This window comes from Panthera uncia, chromosome B4 (assembly GCF_023721935.1).
Source record: "Panthera uncia isolate 11264 chromosome B4, Puncia_PCG_1.0, whole genome shotgun sequence".
Classification (NCBI taxonomy): domain Eukaryota; kingdom Metazoa; phylum Chordata; class Mammalia; order Carnivora; family Felidae; genus Panthera; species Panthera uncia.
Genome location: NC_064809.1, coordinates 41,001,444 through 41,017,875, shown reverse-complemented (window position 1 = coordinate 41,017,875; position 16,432 = coordinate 41,001,444). Strand labels below are relative to the sequence as shown.

At 42.2% G+C, this 16,432-nt stretch overlaps 1 pseudogene; it reads right to left on the bottom strand.

Moving 5' to 3' along the window:
- Positions 1-2,545: 2,545 nt before the first annotated feature.
- Positions 2,546-3,555, bottom strand: LOC125918805 (farnesyl pyrophosphate synthase-like; annotated as a pseudogene).
- Positions 3,556-16,432: the final 12,877 nt, after the last annotated feature.

Here is a 16,432-nt window from a genome sequence, read left to right as displayed (position 1 = left end):
TCACACCCACCTTGCCTTTGACAATTAAGTGTCCATCACTGTCCTTACCACCCGGTGGCCCAGTTACCCCCATTGTACTTAAGAATCCTAACCGAATGGCAAAAGTTACCCTTGTAGTTTCTTTTTTTTTCTTTTTAATGTTTATTTATTTTTGAGAGAGAAACAGAGACAGAGAATGGGCAGGAAAGGGTCAGAGAGAGAGAGAGAGACCCAGAATCGGAAGCAGGCTCCAGGCTCTGAGCTGTCAGCACAGACTCCGATGCGGGGGTCAAACTCATGAACCACGAGATCATGTCCTGAGCCAAAGTCAGACACTTAACTGACTGAGCCACCCAGGTGCCCCCACCTTGTAGCTTCTGACTATATGAAGAGCGGCCACAGAGTTCTTCAAGAGTGGTGGGGCTCCCCTCACAGATTTATTTCTCACAACCGTGGTGAAGGGTGTGCTCTCCGAATGCTCCTGGGGTGGGTGAGCAGACATTACGTGACACATTCACTCTAACGCTCCAACTTCCTTCCCTAAGCCTCTGGGTCCTTCCTCTACCACATACGGAGGCAGTTCTGGCATTTCAGCTGTATTTAATGAAGGCCATCTTTCCCTCGGTGGAACCTGGGGCTGCTCAGGAAGAGGAGATACATTTCCAAGGGCAGTGGGACACATGTGATGTGGGTGATGACACATGGAACAGTGATGCTGCTGCTGTAGTGTGTGGCCAGCTGGGTTGTCCACCTTGTATCACTGACATGGGTCTTGGAAATGATTCTGCGGGATCTGGAAAAATTTGCCTGGATGATGTTTCCTGTGGTGGGGATGAGTCATCTCTGGGAACGCAGGCACAAAGAGTGGGGAGATCATGACTGCAGACACAGTGAAGATGTTGGAGCAACCTGTTCGGATAAGACATCCAAACCAGGATTTTCAATAAAAGCACATGGACTCTCCAATGTACTTTTTTCCCCTAATGGGTACCTATATGACAGAATACTCACTTCTCACTTTTTGAAATGAATCATACCTCATATCTTCATTCTGATTTTTTTAACGTCTATTTATTTTTGAGAGAAAGAGAGCATGACGGGGAAAGGGACAGAGAGAAAGGGAGACACAGAATTGGAAGCAGGCTCCAGGCTCTGGGCTGTCAGCACAGAGCCCGATGCAGGGCTCGAACTCATGAACCATGAGATCATGACCTGAGCTGAAGTCGGACGCTCAACTGACTGAGCCACCCAGGCGCCCCACCTCATTCTGATTTTTAAGGCCTCTTTCTATCGTACCAAACTTCTTTTCTCTCGGGAAGTCAAATCTCATTTTCTAATATCTACCCATATTTTCCCAAAGTTAAGTTCACCGGACCCTAGTGGTAACAAAGTATTCCACAAAAAGAAGTTATCCATAGTCAAATTAATTTAGGAAAAATTAATAAGGGTTTAGTCATTGAAACACTCAAACACTTGCCTTGAAATATCCACATACTTAGGGCACCTGGGTGGCTCAGTTGGTTAAGCAACTGACTCTTGATTTCAGCTCAAGTCATGATCTCACTGCTCATGGCATCAAGCCTTGCACTGACAGCATGGAGCCTGCTCAAGATTCTCTCTCTCCCTCTCTCTGCCCTTCCCCCACTCACTCGTGTGAGTGTGTGTGTATGTGTGTGTGTGTGTGTATCTCTCTCTCAAATCAGTAAACATTTAAAAAAAAAAAAAAAAAAAAGAAAAGACGGGCGCCTGGGTGGCTCAGTCGGTTAAGCGGCCGACTTTGGCTCAGGTCATGATCTCATGGTCCGTGAGTTCGAGCACCGCGTCGGGCTCTGTGCTGACTGCTCAGAGCCTGGAGCCTGTTTCAGATTCTGTGTCTCCCTCTCTCTGACCCTCCCCCGTTCATGCTCTGTCTCTCTCTGTCTCAAAAATAAATAAACGTTAAAAAAAATTTTTTTTAAAAAGGAAAAGAAATATCTGCATATTTAAAAATTCTTTTTTCAGAGTTACCCAAATACTCATTCTTACTTGAAGGACTTACTTGTGTATGATTCATACCAACAGCACTGGAATAAATGTTCTTCAGCTAAAGTCTGGGCTTATGGTTTATATAATTTCAAAAATGTTAAGAATTGTTTTGCGGATTCTTCCTCTGAGCCAAAGTTTTTATTACGCAACTTTCAGGTCGTACAAAGAAAATTCTCATGTACACCTGCCCAGGTATAATTGTGGGAGAGTTGAATTCCCTGATTCTGATATACTCTTTTATTAGTCTTGGAGTTTCCTTATTTTCAATCAGTCCCAACACCTTTATCTCTTACTTTAGACATTCCTTTCTGAGATGAGCAGGTAAGACATTGAATTCGGTCTTAAGGAATTTATTTAAACTCCAATATAAATCTGAAACCTGTCTCTTAAACCTTGACTATCCTATCCAGCTTTTCAATTTAGATAGATTTACAGTTATGATTTACAAACAATCACAATCCTTCAGTGACGATTTTCTATCAAATTGAATTTTCCCCAAGTCTTCTGGATGCTCGTTCTGCACTGAACTATTCTCTTTCAAGGAGAACTTTTCCTCCTCATGGTCATGAATATCCACATGTTTTTTTTAATGTTTATTTATTTTTGAGAGAGAAAGACAGATCATAAGCAGGGGAGGGGCAGAGAGAGAGGGAGACACAGAATCCGAAGCAGCTGACACATGTGTAGCACGTCCACCTGGGCCACCTTCTTGGCCTCCTTTTGCCCATAATTCTCCTGAAGGATCTGGTGCTGTTCTGGAGAGGCCCTCTGCAGATACTGAACCACCAGTCAGCTGCATTTGTTGTCCTGGATATCAGTGCCAATCTGGCCTGTCACCTTGGGGTCTCCAAAGAGACAAGATAATCATCCTGAATCTGAGAGAACTCCCCCTTCTCCAGTAGCATCTCCCCATCAATGCCCACCATATACACGGCAGCAGCTACAGGAAGATAGAAGGAGTAGAAAGCTATCTTGCACCTGACAATAGATTTGTACTTCTTTCCGGTGAATCTGCCAAGACCCACATTCCCCAGGGGCTGGGGCGGGGGGGGGGGGGGGGGGGGGGGGGGTGTTGCTGTGATGAGGTCCAGGATCTGTCCGATATCAGTCTGATAGGAACTCTGCAGGAAAAGCTCAATTAAGTTCGGGTAATAGGGCTGCTCCCGGCAGTACAGCTTCAGCAGGCAGTAGATACATGCTTCCGGAAGCAAAGCATCGTTGACGGCATCCAAACCTATGCCTGGCTTCTGTTAGCAGCCGATCTGCCCCTGTTCGGTGAGGGATGAATCCATGATATCATTTGACACCAGGAAGAAAGCTTGGAGCAGTTCTGCCCAGCAGCTCATAGTCAGGGCCAGCAGAGACTATCAGCATCTTAATTAAATATATTCATTCTCACATCAGTAGGCAATAGGACTTAAATATCTCACTGACTATGCTACAGCATGCCAAAAACTACCCAAGTGCCCTAACATAGATAAATTAGCCTTGATAGAACTGTAACTCATTCCCTTTCATACGAACACTTGCAAGAATTCTGCAAAACAAACAAACAAATACTTGCAAGAATTGCCTTCAAAAGCTGACTGTGTCAATTTGGCTCAGAATCAACTTCCAATTTCTTAATTCTCCAAAAAAATCACGTACTCTTTACATATAGTGAATTTCATATTCCTCCCACCCCAGGGTCCAAACTCTTGTTAGAATTATTTTCATCTAGCAACTCTAAGATGTAAGTTTATTCTAACTTCCTGGACATTGTCATATTACAGATATGTGCCTTTCTTTCCTGACCCCACATACATGATATCACCTCTCCCTAATATCCTTCACAATATCTAGTAAGTAGTATGTAATTATTTGAAATGCAGACAAGAATCAGGACCATTAAAGTAATATTATTTTTAGCTGGAGTCTCTGATCAGATTTTGAGGCAAAATGATACCTCGAAAATCATTCTGGTGTTCTGGTTACAGAATGAAACAAAAAAAGAACTGAGGCTCATGGGCAGAGGCAGCAGATGCGCGGGGAGGGTCAAGCAGGAAATCTACATCATTGCCACCCTTCTGCTAACTGCTGAAAAACGAACATTGGTGCAGTTATTTGCAGGCAACTTGGATGTGCCTAACTCAGCATCTGCAAAAGGCCTCATTTCACGGGAAAAACATCACACGTCTTACTCTCTAGATCTGGCTGCACTGTAAATGAAGCTTCTCCCTGGGATTGTGTCCAAGGGACACAAACTCATGTCACTTTAATAAGGAAGCTAGTTTGATCTGCTCAGGTAATTTCTGGACAAAGATAAATATACTTACTAAATTATTGACAATTTCATGTATTTAATACGTATTTATGGAGTAGCTCCTTGACAATGCTAGGCCAAAGGCAGATGAGCTAAATAAAAGTAGCTCTAGTCCCTTATCCAGAAAAGAATCCAAGTGTGTAATGAATGTGCACAATGAAATAATTATTTATTTAAAGTTATGAAGTAGAAGTACAAGATGAAATGAAAAGGTGTAAGCAGAAGGCCTTACCTGTTTGCAGCGTCAGAGAATATTTCTGTGAAGGGTATGGGTGTGACTTAATCATATATAGAGGTGTTAGAGAGACCGTTAAAAATACATAGGTAGTATTTTATTAAAGTAACAAAGGTGAGAATGAGCTTGTCTGATTCCAGGAACTGAGAGACGGTCGAGGGGAATAATATTAGACCTAAGTGAATCAGGCGGAAATCTTCCCGTAAAGCCTTGACATGTAGCCAAGGGTGAGATTATTCCTGGGATAGAGATTTTTGTACTTTATTCTAAAGTGAAAGGGAAACCATGGAGGAGTGTAAGCATGGTAAGACTTGAATTTTAAAGAGAAAACTCTGGCTGGAGAGAGAGAGAGAGAGAGAGAGAGAGGTGGCTGGGGGGGCTATTGGACACAGGGAGTCAAGTTACTAGATGATTCTAGTGAAGGTATGAGGTTATGAGTAGAACATTCATTGTGGAGCTAGTGCAAAGTTGACATATTCAGGAAATATTTAGTTGGTAGAACCAACAGAACTCGATAATTCATCAAATGTAGGAGTTTGAATGAAGGAGACTCAAAGATCGCTCCACCAGTTCTGGACTAAGCGAACAGGTATACTGCGGTTCTGTCATCGGAAAAGAGAATCCTGGCAGGTTGGAGGACGTAGCCTGGTGAATTTCATTTTGTATATGTTGAGTCTGAGGTGTTGTTTTTTTTTTTTTTTAATTTTTTTTTTAACGTTTATTTATTTTTGAGACAGAGAGAGACAGAGCATAAATGGGGGAGGGTCAGAGAGAGAGGGAGACACAGAATCTGAAACAGGCTCCAGGCTCTGAGCTGTCAGCACAGAGCCCGACGCGGGGCTTGAACTCACGGACCGCGAGATCATGACCTGAGCCGAAGTCAGACGCTTAACCAACTGAGCCACCCAGGCGCCCCGAGTCTGAGGTGTTTTTAAAGCAGCCAAGTAGAGAGGGTGGTAAGGAACTCGATGCAAGTGTTGGGTGATCAGAAAACTGATCTTGGATGGAGGTACAAACAGAGGATCTTAGATTTGTAGATGGCAACTAAAACCCAAGGGTAAACTGTAAATTAAGAATAAAAATTGCTGACCCGAGAAAAGACAGCTATTAGCCCTGAGGAATAACAATATTGAATGGCTCATTGACTTAAAAGTAACTGCAAGAGGGGACTGAAGACTAGTAGTTAGAGGATGGCAGGTCACCGAAGCCGAGGGAAAAGGACGTTTCCAAAAAGGAGGGCATTAGCAACCTTGTCAACAAGTTGTGGAGACGCCGTTACACGTGAACCGGAGCATTTTTCATGAAGTTTAGCAACATGTGAGTCATTAGTAAACTTAATGAAAGCAGTCTTGTTGCTTAAAAAAAGAAGATAGTTTCGGGGCGCCTGGGTGGCTCAGTTGGTTAAGCGTCTGACTTCAGCTCAGGTCATGATCTCATGGTTCATGAGTTCAAGACCCACATCGGGCTCTGTGCTGACGGCTCAGAGACTGGAGCCTGTTTTGGATGCTGTGTCTCCCTCTGTCTCTGCCCCTCCCCTGCTCCTGCTCTTTCTCTGTCTCTCAAAAAGTAAATAAATGTTAAAAAAATTAAAGAAATAAAGAAGAAGATAGTTTCAAGTTCAGGAGTTAATGGGAGTTAGAACGTTGGGAAAGTAGGTATAGATTATTTTCCAAAAAAGCTGAATTTTAAGGGGAAGAGATTGGTAAGGCAGTGACAAAAAAAAAAAAGGAATATAGGTCCAGCAAAATTACTTATTTTCTTTGACAGAAGACTCTAGAGTAGTGTTGTGCAATAGAACTTTCTGTGATGGAATAAGGTATATATACAGGTAGCAGATGTTGAGGGTTATCGAAAAAAAAAAAAAAAAGACAAGGAAAATGGGATCCAGAGTGTATACGGGACAGAATACAATCCCAAATAGGATGTTTGGGGTAGGCCTTCTAGAAAAAGTGAAACTTGAGCAAAGTTGAAGGAGGTGAGAGAGTTGATTAGGTGCATGTACAGGGAAGAAAAACACAGGTAGGGGCACCTGGGTGGCTCAGTCAGTTAAGGGCCCGACTTCGGCTCAGGTCATGATCTCACCATTCCTGGTTTCGAGCCCCACATTGGGCTCTGTGCTGACAGCTCAGATCCTGGAACCTGCTTCGGATTCTTTGTCTCCTTCTCTCTGCCCCTCCCCTGCTCACACTCTGTCTCTCTCTGTCCCTCTATCTCCAAAATAAATAAACATTAAAGAAAATTAGAAAAATACAGATAAATAGCCAGTTCAAAAGCCTTAGGGCAAGATTATGCCTGATATGTTTGAGGAATAGTAAGGAAAGGAACCCAGTGTAACTAAAGAGTAAGAATTAGAACAGTCAGACATGGGTCAAAGGAGGTAAGGGGTAGGGCAGATAATTCAGGGATAAGTAGGTCTTCGTAAGAATTTAGGTTTTTACTCCAGTGAAACATGGAGCCATTGGATGATCTTGAGCAAAAAACTGCTGTCTGATTTCTAATTTTAGCTTGTGAATAAAGAATAAACTGTAGAGGATCAATGATGGAAATAGAGAATTTAGACTCATGGGAGGTCATTGCAGTAATTCAGGCAAGAAATGTTGGTGGCTCAGTGTAGTTGTTAACAATGAGAGGGGTGACAAGTGTTGGGATTTTTTAACATCTTTTGAAGATGCAGAAAACAAGATTTCCTGAAAGGTAGGATATATGGTATTACAGGAGCCAATAATTGTGCCAATATATTTCCATATATAAAATAATGGATTTCCATCAACCAAAACACGGCAGATTACAGTCTTAGAGGATATTTGGAAGAACTGAAAAGAATTCCGTTTCAGACGTCTATGAGAAATTCAAGTGGAAATGTTACATGGCGTTTGGATAAATGAGTCAGGAGTTGGAATAGTCAGGAATAGATATTAACGGCATAGATTATTAACACAGGTGTGCTGCAAAGGATGGGATCAGTGGGAAAAAGCAATTGTTTTTTGTTTGTTTATTTTTAGATTGCTTAGCTGTATTGCTTGGAATTAACCTGTAGATAAAAATAACCTTCTACGGGGGCACCTGGGTGGCTCGGTGGTTAAGCGTCCGACTCAGTTTCGGTTCAGCTCACGATCTCATGGTTTCATGAGTTCGAGTCTCACATCGGGCTCTGTGCTGACAGCCCGGAGCCAGCTTGGAATTCTCTCTGCCCCTCTCTCTCTGCCCCTCCTCTGCTCATGCTGTCTCTGTCTCTCTTAAAAACAAATAAGCTTTAAAAAAAACAAAAAAAAAAAAACCTTCTATCTTTAAATTACATCCATCACCTCAAAACGATTACAAATTTTCATATCTGTTATTTAATGCTGAGGTTACCCAATCATTATTTATTTTCATGGAATTGATTTGCACCGTTCATTTCCTTCAGAGTTCCAAATCTGGGATTGGCATGTTACCCAGATCCAGTAAGTAAACATGTAATCTAGGTCTTAGGAACCAAGTCTGTACTACAAAGATATTGTTCTTGGATCCCTGCAAATGGAGTGTTCTAATGCTGAATGGAGAAAAAGTACCCTGGAATTAGATAGGGAGATTGGAGGATGGGGCTAGATATTGGAGGCTCTGAAATATGATTTGTAGCCCACAGGCAGCCCCGGCTGGTTGGAACGACTGTCTCCTATTCTGGACGTGTTGAAGTGAGACGTGGAGACAGGTGGGGTTCTTTGTGTGATTCTGACTTCTCTCTCCGTGCTGCCAGCATGCTGTGCAGAGAATTAAGTTGTGGAGAGGCTGGATCTCTTTTTGTGGGTCCTCACTTTGAGAAAGGGAATGATCCAATTGGGGCTGAAAAGCTTGAATGTGAAGGGAGTGAAAATCATCTTGCCTCGTGCCCCACGGCACCCCATCCCGACGGGACTTGTAACCATAGCAAGAGAGGCTGGAGTCTGTTCTTGTGAGAGAGTGAATGATCTTAATGTGCTGGGGCTGGAGAGGGAGAAGGTTGGGCAGGAGTTGAAAAGTCTCTTTTCTAAGGCTTTATCTCCTCTTAGGATATACAGATGCCTGACTTGTGAATGGCAAACCCCAATGGGAGGGGTAAGTGGAGATCAAGGTGCTTGGAACCTGGGGTTCCCCCTGTGACAACCACTGGGACCTGGAAGATGCCAGTGTCCTACACAATCAGTGCAGCTGTGGGATTGCTTGCTCAACCACAAGAAAAAAATATATATATTGGAGGAGGAAGTGTTTGTGTTTAGGGACATAGGTTCTGTTGCTTAGGGAATGAGTCCCTTCTGGATAACTGTCAAATGACAGTCTTTGGAGCTCCTCTCTGTGCCCATGAAAAACCATCATTGTGACCTGCACGGTGAGGGAACAGTGCTTATGGGCATCTACTGGCAATAGAGCTCACACATGGCAGATAAGATGAGGGATTGAAGGAAAGACAGGTAAGAAAACAAGGGGTGTAGGTGGGATAGGCATGACAGTCAAAGAGTAACATGTAATAAATAGTGATAACTGGGCACACTGGTAAGGTGAAGGTAAGCACTCACCTCTCCTTTGGGGATTTGCAACTAGACATTAATAAAGACAATTTTAGGGGCGCCTGGGTGGCTCAGTCGGTTGAGCGTCCAACTTCAGCTCAGGTCTTGATCTCACGGTTCATGGGTTCGAGCCCGCATTGGGCTCCGTGCTGACAGCTCGGAGCTTGGAGCCTGCTTCCGATTTTGCGTCTCCCTCTCTCTCTTCTCTCCTCTTTGCACTCTGTCTCTCTCTCTCTCAAAAATAAAAATAAACATTAAAAAATAAAAAATAAAATCAATAAAGACCATTTTAATTGGTCACGAGTTTGAGAGTCCTTACCATGATTGCTCATTCAACTTTGTCATAGAACTCTTCGATCCTTTCCATGCTTATTTTCGCCCCATTTCCTACCCCCCTACCAGGAAACCAGACCCAGCCATTGTTTCCATGCTCCTCAGGTTTATCTGACTCATCTCTGTCTGCAGTCCCAGACAGTGGTGATTTCATCTGCTCAGCTAAGTAAAGCACAGTACCAGGAAATGCTTTGCAACACTAAAAATTGTGACCTATTGGCTAGACTTTCTCCTCTTTGCAGACAAACAGCTCTGCCTCGTGGGTGGGGGCCATCCTGTGCTGGCAGAGTGGAGATCCTTCACCAGGGCTCCTGGAGCGTGTCTGTGATGACAGCTGGGACCTAAGTGATGCACACGTGGTATGCAGACAACTGGGATATAGAGTGGCCATTAATGCCACCAACTCTGCTCACATGGGAGGGGGAGGGGTGGGGTCAGACCCCATCTGGCTGAATGACCTGAACTACACAGGAAAGGAACCCCACATTGGAAGCGCCCTTCCCGGGGCTGGGGACAGCACGACTGCAGGCACAAGGAAGACACGGGGGTCATCTACTCAGGTCTGCCCACAAGCCTTGCATCCTGCTGCAAACACACACACACACACACACACACACACACACACAGGGCACAGTGGCAAAGTGGAGTGAAAAATTTACTGATCTGAGAGTATAGAGAACTTGATTTTAACCCTGTTCTTAAACTTTCCTAATACCCTTGGCTATTTCCTTCCTCCCTTCCTTCCTTCCTTTCTCTCCCTCCCTCTCCCTTCCTCCCTTCTTTCCTCCCTTCTTCCCTCCCTCCCTTCTTCCTTCCTTCCTTCCTTCCTTCCTTCCTTCCTTCCCTTTTTTGGTGTCATTTAGGAGAGGAGTGTTGGTCTTAGAATAAGAGAAGGTTAGATCCAAAGAAAGGGACCTTTCATTCCATCTACTCTGGTGTTAGGAGGTCAAAAGACATTGAGTAACTTGCCAAATAACACAATCTAATAAGTAGTAGAAATGGGATTAACCCCATTTCCTGAATCTGATTTATGTTAGAGAGTAAAACTAAGAAAGTTACATTTTAACTTAATTTTAAGCATAAATATCGTTGGGGAACCCATATGAACCCTGAAATCACACAAGAGCCTTAGTTTCCATCAGATACATTGTGTTAATAATATGTTAAAGTGGTTTATGAAATTTTTTTTTTGAGCCCTAATATACTATCTTCAGGGAGGAATTTTTCTAACACTCCAAAAGGAAATATTTAACAGTAGATTCACAGCTTTGAGGCTCTACAACGAAACCGAAAGGGACACTGGTGCTGGGAGACTGGAGGTATTCCATGCCGGGACCTGGGGCAGTGTGGGCCGGAGGAATGTGTCCACGGTCACCATGGGGATCGTGTGCGAAGGACGCAGTTATCAGCCACACCCCTTCGTATAAAATGGGCTCTGCTTTCACATGGGAAGATGGTGTTAGGGGCCCTACAATGCTTATCTTCATATGGCAGTGTCCATCTGCCCGGTGGCTCAGTTGGTTGACCAGCTGACTCTTGACTTAGGCTCAGGTGATGATCCCAGGGTTATGGGATCAAGCCCCACATCCAGATCAGCAGTGAGCGTGGACCCTGCTTAGGATTCTCTCTCTCTCTGTCTCTCTCTCTCTCCTTCTGCCCCTTTCCCCTCCTCACATGTTCTCTCGCTCTAAAAAAATAAATAAATAGAAATAAAAATAAAAGCTTCAAAAATAAATAACTATTGCTAGTGTTCAGGAGCATTAACTAGTGGTCTTTTTGTACAAAAATATAATTGTAATTATGATTGTGTTTATGAAACGTGGATGATACTATACGTACTTATATATACATATAGAGAATATGGCATCTATGCGTATAATGTGTCGTATCACTATATCTCATATATATAACATATATGTTTTGACTGGGGGTTCCTTTTTATATGAAACTATGTTGTGAATATATTCTAATTTCACTAAATAGTCTTTGAACAGCACACAATATTTCATCCTGTGGATGTATCTTAACTTAAATAACCATGTGTTTATTGATACTAAGACTATCTCCCTATGTCAAACTAGTATAAATAATGCCATTATAAACATTCCTACCCATTGTGGTGAATCTCTGGTTATATCCAAAAATTATATGTCTAATCCTGTAATGAAGGGGGAAAGTGAATGCACGCTTTCAAGATTCCTTACATATACTACTTAATTGCCCTCACAGAAAACCTGCGTATTAATTTTCATTCTTATGATCAGCGTATAAGGAACCAATTTCATCTCACCCTGCCTACCAACGCCACACACAGAAAAACACACACATGCATATACACACTTTGCCAAATTAAAATTTCACCTCTCTCCACGAAGTTTGAATGGGCTTGATGAGGAGTGAGTGTGAACATTTCTCATGAATATTTTCCAATTGTGGTTCGTATTTTTACGTTCCTTGCTTCTTTCAACTATTTGACGTTTATCATAATAGAAAATGTTTTTCAAAACAACAAGAATATACAGAAAGCAGGAAAAATACAAATATCAGCTATAAGCTCATTATTAGTTGATATTTTTGATGATGTATTACCTAATTGTACGTTCTTTTTTAGTTCTAGTGTAGTTCACGTGCAGCGTTGTGTTAGTTTCTGGTGTCCAATATAGTGATTCAACAATTCTATGCTCACTCAGTACTCATCCACATGAGTGTACTCTTTAATCCCCTTCACCTATTTCACCCATAGCCCACGCACCTCCCCGCTGGTAACCATTAATTTGTTCTCTATAGTTAAGAGTCTGTGCCCTGGTTTGTCTCTTTTTTTTCTTTGTTCCTTTGTTTTGCTTCTCAAATTCCACATATGAGTGAAATCAAATGGTCTGTCTTTGAAATCAAATGTCTTTCTCTGACTGACTTATTTCACTTAGTATTATACCCACTAGATCCATCCATGTTGTTGCAAATGGCAAAATTTCATTCTTTTTTATGGCTGAGTAATATTCCATTCTATTATCTATCTATCTATCATCTATCTATCTATCATCTATCTATCTATCTATCTATCTATCATCTATCTATCATCTATCTACTACATCTTCTTTATTCACCTATCAGTGGACACTTCGGATGCTTCCAGAATTTGGCTATTGTAAATAACCCTGCAGTAAACTAGGGTGCCCATATCTTTTTGAATTTGTGTTTCCCTATTCTTTGGGTAAATACCCAGTAGTGGAATTACTGAATCATATGGTAATTCTATTTTTAATTTTTTTTTAAGTTTATCTATTTATTTTGAGAGAGACAGAGAGAGTGCCAGTGGGGGAGAGGCAGAGAGAGAGGGAGACATTTTTTGGTAGGCTCTGAACTGTCAGCACAGAGCCCGATGGGGGGGTTCGAACTGATGAAACTATGAGATCACCCTGGCTTCCTACTTTCTTTACTCCTACTATGGTCTCCCCTTTCCATTCAAAGAGTTCCACTCAAAGAGTCCCCTTTAACATTTCTTATTCATTTTAACCCTTTAACATTTCTTATAGGGCGGGTTTAGTGGTGATAAATTCCTTTAACTTTTGTTTGAAGTGGAAAAAATAACATTGCTACCCCATTAGGTTATGAGAGGTAACTAACCATCTATAGGAAGGGTGGCCAGCACGTAGTAAATGCTAAATAAAGGACTTAATAAAAGTGGAGGAATTGCAAGGGCTCAGCAGAGAGAAAATGAATCTTAGGAACCTGAAGAATTCACTAGCAGAGACAGTAGGGGCCGGGCCGTTTGAATTTGAATTCCTCCCACTGTGCATCCTTCTCAGTTTCATCCAGAAGAAGGGATTCTCTAGAGGAGGACCTATTCCATGAGATGGAAACCTGCCTCTCCAGAGAGGACCCCAACGGGTGGGCACCTCAAGTCTGTGACTCCGGGGCCCTCACTCCATGGGGAGGGTGGGAGGATGAAGAAACAGGACGGATGGCTGCAAATTCCCGCCTGACAGAGACGTTCCTCTGCCTCCTATACAAACGACTGCGTGTGAAAGGGAAGCAAAAGCAGCAGCGGTTGAAATAAAAGGTGATTCAAAATTAAGAGAATTAGGAAAATCGACTTAAGACAATTACCTCTTCACCCGCTTCATCCTCAGGATCACGTGTAGTCCATGGCAGAGGCACCAAACGGGTTTAAAATGAAAGTCATGCAGTCTCTTCAGATGTAATTCAATCTCTCCAGCCTGTCTTCAGTTTCATTAGCAAGCTGATCAACAACGAACGGTTGTTTTCCAATTTTGCTACGTTTTTACTTTTTAAAACGTGATAACTGGGGCACCTGGGTGGCCCAGTTGGTTGAGCCTCCGACTCTTGATTTTGGCTTGGGTCATGATTTCAAGGTTGTGGAATCAAGCCCCACATCAGGCCCCAGGCTGAGCATGGAGCCTGCTTAGGGTTCTCTCCCTCTCTCTATGCCCCTCCCTGGCTCACACTCTCTCTGTCTCTCTCAAAACAAATAAATAGGTATTTTTAAAAATTTTGATCACTAACTTCTTTGGATATTGCCTTTATTTGCACATTTATGATTATTTTAAAATGTTTAAAATGACGTATAATATGCATACAAATGTATACGTAACATGCAAAAAACTATTCATTGTTTCATTGGAGAAAACGCTATAGTGGAATTGCTGTACCAACACAATAGACATAGTCGGGCAAGTGATTTTCCAGTAGTTGTAACAAATTTCACTCCTAGAAGTTATGAATGAGAATGTATTTTACTGCCTCTTCTCTGGCACTGAATATTTTCATCCCTTTTATAATTTTGCTAATTCAGTTTTGATAAATAGTATCTCACTGTTATTTTAATTAACAATGTTTTCATTATTAAGGAAATATATTATTTTTTTGCATCTTTACATATTAGCCAAGTTAAGTCTTAAAAGTCTTAAGAATTGCCAGTTTTTCCTTTGACATTGATAGTTTAATTTGCAACTGCTATTTTTTTAATATTTTTATTTATTTTTGAAAGAGAGAGAGAGAGAGAGAGCATGAGCAGGCGAGGGGCAAAGAGAGAGGGAGACACGGAATCTGAAGCAGGCTCCAGGCTCTGAGCTGTCAGCACAGAGCCTGACACAGGGTTCGAACTAGTGAACCATGAGATCATGACCTGAGCTGAAGTCAGATGCTTAACCAACTGAGCCACCCAGGTGTCTCTGCAACTGCTTTTTTTTTTTTTTTAATGTTTTATTTATTTTTGACAGAGAGAGAGAGAGAGAGAGAGAGACAGAGCATGAGTGGGGGAGGGGCAGAGAGAGAGGGAGACACAGAATCTGAAGCAGGCTCCAGGCTCTGAGCTGTCAGCCCAGAGCCTGACGCAGGGCTCGAACTTGTGAACCACGAGATTGTGACCCGAGCTGAAGTCGGACGCTCAACCGACTGAGCCACCCAGGCGCCCCTGCAACTGCTATTTTTAATATCAGGACTACTGATCTTTCCTCTATGTTATTTGTTGCATTCAATCTCCCAGTTTGTCATTTGACCTTAAATACTTTAGACAGATTTGTATTGCACTGAAGAAATTTAAGGCTTGGGTACAAAAAATAAAACAGACAGTGATCTTAATCTTTCAATAGCACTCTATATTTTATCTGATTGAAAATGTGGACCCCACTTATCTCTCTAATGGTGGTGGGGTTATTATACTGTGTTAGTTCGCTACAGCTGCCATTAGAAAGCCACTCTGGATTACTTAAACAGCAAATATTTGTTTCCTCACAGTTGCAGAGTTTGGAGGTCTAAGATCAAAGTGTCAGCAGAGGTGATTTCTTCTGAGGTCTCTTCCCTTGGCTTTTCTCTGTCTCTTCACATCTTCCTTCTGAACCTTTCTCTGCTCTGGTTTCTTCTTCTTGTAAGGACACCAGTCATATTGGATTAGGGCCCACCTTAATGATCTCATCTTAACTTAATTGTCTTTTGTAGACCATATCTCCAAATATACTCCCATTCTGAGGTACGAGGCATTAGGAGGATTGCAACATGTGAATTTTGTAGGGACATGACTCAGTCCATCACATGCACCTAGTAAAGGAATTGCACCAATGTAGAATATGCTACCTTGAAGCTTCCCAGATCTATCCAGTTGTTTTTTGAAGTGATTGTTTTCATTTCCACTTTCGACAGTACAGGAATGCTCCCACCTATTACTCCAGGGTTTTATTAATTAGTATCTGATTAGACTGACCTGATCTGCATCTCTGCAGTCTGCCAGAGGGCAAACTGAATCTTCTTTTGAGAGAAATAATATCATCCAGAGCATCCAAAAATTTTAAAAACGGGGCTCCTGGGTGGCTCAGTTGGTTGAGCATCCGACTTCGGCTGGGGTCATGATCTCACAGTTTGTGGGTTCGAGCCCCACATCGGGCTCTGTGCTAACAGCTCAGAGCCTGGAGCCTGCTTCAGATTCTGTCTCCCTCTCTCTGCCCTTCCCCCGCTCATGCTCTGTCTCTCTCTCTCTGTCAAAAATAAACATTAAAAAAATTTTTTAAACACAATATTCGGTATTTAAAAACAAACAAACAAACAAACAAAAAAAAACACCACCAGGCATACCAAGGGATAAGACCATACGTAAAAAAATGCCAAAGAATGAAAACCAAAGTGGACCCAGATACTGGGGTTATCAGTTAGGTATTTTAAAGTAATTATGATTAATGAATTCAAGAAAAAAGCTGTCCAGGTAGAGAATTTCACCACAAAATGGGAAGCTATGAATAAAAATGAAATAGAAATTCTATGATAAATACAAAACTGAAATTAAGAATGCAATAGGTGGGGCGCCTGGGTGGCTCAGTCGGTTAAGCATCCTACCCTTGATCTCGGGTCGGGTCATAATCTCACAGTTCATGAGTTCAAGGCCGGCCTCAGCTGTTGCTGCAGAACCTGCTTGGGATTCTGTCTCTCCTTCTCTCTGCCCCTCCCCTACTGGTGCGCTCTCTCTCTCTCTCAAAATAAATAAATAAACTTAAAAAAAATAAGAAAGGGGGCACCTAGGTGGCT